Below are 4,174 nucleotides of genomic sequence, written 5' to 3' on the forward strand. Positions count from 1 at the left end.
TTTAGGGTATATTCCCAGTAGTGGAATTGCTGGGTCAAATGGTATCTTTATTTGCAACTTTTTGAGAAAGCGCCACAATGCTTTCCACAGTGGTTGCACCATTTTACACTCCCCAATTTATTTTTTAAGTAAATCTTAAATGTGTAATAATGTTACTTGGTAAAAGAAAATTAAATCGTATAGATGATGATTCAAAGAAAAAAGGTAAAAATTCCTTACAGAACTAATTATTGCTTATAGTTTCTAATTTAGGTACAGTAGTAAAGTGTTTTTCAAGAATTACACATTGACATTTTCAGTCGTACTAGACTGTGCTCTGTAGAATTGACCTAAACAGTTTTATGAGCGGAGCCCATGTTCTGTATCACAGTTACTATGACAATCAAGAAGAGCCTTCTTCTGTTTCCATATGTTCCTTGGGAAGGAGACTGGTACTTAACGTGAGTGAAGGTATTTTTTTTTTAAATACCACGGTGCCTTTGTGTTTTTTACTTTACACAGTAACCAGTGATCTGTGAATAAAGGAAGTGAGGATGCATACACTTCTCATGGTAAGACCCAGAGAAAGTTCTCTTGTCTAGGAGAACACTTTTTTAAATGGTGAATTTTTGAGTAGTAGTATTTTCTTGCATTTTTTAATTACATCCTTTTTTTTTCTTGAGTATTTGTAATTCTAAATTCTGAATTCATGCCTGGTTGGGTGTTAATCACTGGAAATCTATCTGTTCAGCTAGGATAGGCGCATTCCTTTGGAAATTTACTAGAACTTTGCTTGTGGGAACTACCAATTCAGGATCATGTTGTAATTTCTCTGCTTTGTATTTTTTTTGAGATGGGCAGGTATATTTAAACCCTAAGTGCTTGAGAGTAAACTGTGGCTGCAAATTCCTAGACAATTACAAGCTACTACATTGTCAGAGAAAATTAGAAACAGTACAATTTGAGCTCTATTTTAAAAAAGGATCATAGGTCTCGGGTGGTTTTGTGTTGTTTTTTTTCTTTCTGAACCCTGTACTTTAATAAGGATGCTTCTGGACATAGTACAGAGTATAGGGACTGGGGATTAATAGACCAAAAGGGAAGCTTTCTAAATATTCTACACAAGAGAAGAATACAGAGGATGGAAATTTTTATGGTGAATGTGAATTTGACACATTGATGAAGCAAGAGGAAAAGAATTGAAGAAGAATTCAATGTTTAAAGTTCAGGAAGAAGAAAGAAATTGGATAATTCTCAGATGGAAGCTCTGGTGAATGAGTGATTAGTGATGTCATATTACAGATGAGAGGTAGAGTCTATGTAACAGGAGAAGCAGTTTCAGGGTAAATGATTGGAGCTTTGAAAATGATGAATGAAGAACATCGCCTTTGAGACTACCAGAGGAAATAACCTTAAGGTATTTACTTAGTTCTGATGGCTTGTTGTTGTTATGTGCTGTTGAGTCAACTGTGACTCAGCTCTGTAAACATTAGCTCTGAACTCTGCTCCATCCTGAGCCAATCTCACTATCTCATCAAAACACCCGCCCTCTTTACCCAGGTCACTGTGTCATCCTGTCTCATCCAGGGTCTTCCTCTCCTCTGCTAACCCTTGACCCTTTCATGCATGGAAGTCCTTCTTCAAGGACTGGTCCCTTCTGGCAACAGGCCCAAAGTATATTGAGATGGAGTTTTAAGATCTTTGCCTCCAAGGAGCAGCTTGACTTCACCCTGTCTGTTCTCTTGACAATCCAGCTCAAAGGCATCAGTTCTTCTATTATCCTTAGTCATTGTTCAGTTCTCTGATGTATAGCAAGTAACTGAGAAGACCATGACCAGATAAGGCATACCTTAATCACCAGACTGACACTTGCTCTTCAGCAATCTGGAGATGTCCCTTACAGCAGATTCCTGGTGCAACTCATCTTTTGATTTCCTGGCTGCTGGTGTCAAGAGTTTTGATTGTGAATCAGAGCAAGATTAAATCATTAACATCCTCATTCTCTTCTCCATCTATCATGAGGCTGCCATTTGGCCCACTGGTGAGAATCTTTGTTTTCTTGATGTTGAGATGTACTCCATATTGAAGACTGCGGTCCTTGACCTGCAGCAAACACTTCAGGTCCTCCTCAGTTTTGGCAAGCAAAGTTTTCTTATCTGCATAAGTTGATTAGTTCCTCCAGTCCTGATGCCACATTTTTCCTCCCCAATGATCTGTTCTAATGGCTTTTTGTTGTTGTATACCATTGAGTTGGAACCGACCCATAGCTGACCCTCCAGTGGGTTTTCAGAGAAAGTAATCTTCATGGGAGGAGACTGTCCGTCCTTCTCCCTCAGAGCGGTTGGTGAATTCAAACCATGTCCCTTGGGGATTGCAGCACAGTTTCTTACTACTAGTCCACCAGGAATTTTGCTTCCAACACAAAGGTATATGTTTCAAATCCACTGTCTGCTCCATGGAAGAAAGATGAGACACACTGTAGGGTCAACTGTGGGTTAGTTCCAACTTGACAGTACTCAACCACAACAACAATAATTGAAGCAGAAGTCACTTCATTATAGAAGCTAGTTGAAGTCCTGAAAGTGATTGCACTCACTCAGGGAGAGAATGAGTACCTGGGGAATGTTGACAGCAGTGATAGTCCTCAAACAGGGTATGGTTGCATCCAGTATATGGTGGTTTTGTCTGATAGGGAATTCTTTTTTTTTTTTTTGGCACAGTGGGAGGATAGCATTGCTAAGGGAGCTGGCCACCAGTGGGTGAGGTGGGAGGGAAAGAGAAGCGAAGATGTGGCATAGACTGCAGGCTAATCTTCAGAGAAGTATGGTGAAGAAGAAAGTGAGGGTGATAAGACTGTCACTTAAAAGTGTAAGGTCCATTATAAGATTTTTAAGTTATTATTTAAGAATGAGGGAGGTGCTGGAGAAGAGTATTGAATATACCATGGACTGCTAGGAAAACAAACATGTTTGTTCTAGAGAGGGTGAGACCAGGCTGCTCCTTGGGAGTAAGGATTCTGAAGCTTTGTCTGACACACTTTGGACATGTTGCAAGAAGGGACCAGTCCTTTGGGGACATCATGCTTGGGAGGGTAGAGGGACAGGGAAAGAGGGGAAGACACTCAATGAGATGGATTGATTCAGTGACTGAGGTAATGGGGGTAGGTGTGTCAGACACAATAAGATTGGCACAGGATAGAGCAAGGTTTAGGGCTGTTGTACATAAGGTGGCTCGCTATTGTCACAGGCAACTCAATGGCACATAGTAACAACAACAACAACAGCAACTGTGGAAGGATAAAATGAAGAAAAGATGTGGAAGTTAGAGAAGAGAGATGCCTGATAGTTCCTGGTCCTATAATGAGTAGGAGGGACTTACTTGCTTCAGTGCAGCCTTCTGGTGAAGGAAGAACTTCTGAGATTGGAGGAACTGAAGTAAGGAATACTACTGGTGTCCATGAGTCTACAAGTGAAGAGAGATTTAAATAGGCCATGTAACAAATCATGTGTGGATGTAAGAAGACTGACATTTATTGTGGTAAATGTTTTAAGTAAGAAATATGAGAGCAATCAGACGAAGGACAACTAATGGCATTATGAAGCAATATTTAAGACTGCTTATTTTTAGAGGGACAGGGTTCTTTTTAGAGGAACAGGGCATTTTGAAAGGTGAAAATTTTGTGGATAAAAGCAGAAGTGGAGGCATGGTGGATATAGCAGTTGAGAGAGATATAGACAAAGTTGATGACTTTGTAATTTGGTTGTTGTTGTTGTGTACCATCTAGTTAGAACTGACCCATAACTGACCCTCCAGCAGGTTTTTAGAGGCGGAGCAAATTGCCCATCTTTCTTCCTCAGAGCAGCTAATGATTTGAACCACGTGCCTTCAGGATTGCAGTGCAGCTTCTTAATACTAGGCCACCAGAGATGTTTAGGGTCACTTATACGGAAATTAAAATAGTCAGCTCATTGTATTAGGGAATGATTTGCATATTGTTGATCACTGGTAGCCTAATTGCAAGAAGCTATCTCAAAGGAAAGTGGTTCGAATCCACCAGCTGCTCTGCTGGAGAAGGATGGACTATCTCCTCCTGTGTGATTAACTGCCTCTGAAAACCTACTGGAGGATTAGCTGTGGCTTGGTTCTGACTTGGCAGTACACAACAACAACAGCACTTACTTTATAGCTTAGAAAT

The sequence above is a fragment of the Elephantulus edwardii genome, unplaced genomic scaffold (genome assembly GCF_000299155.1).
Source record: "Elephantulus edwardii isolate Elephantulus edwardi_28Jun2011 unplaced genomic scaffold, EleEdw1.0 scaffold00405, whole genome shotgun sequence".
NCBI lineage: Eukaryota > Metazoa > Chordata > Mammalia > Macroscelidea > Macroscelididae > Elephantulus > Elephantulus edwardii.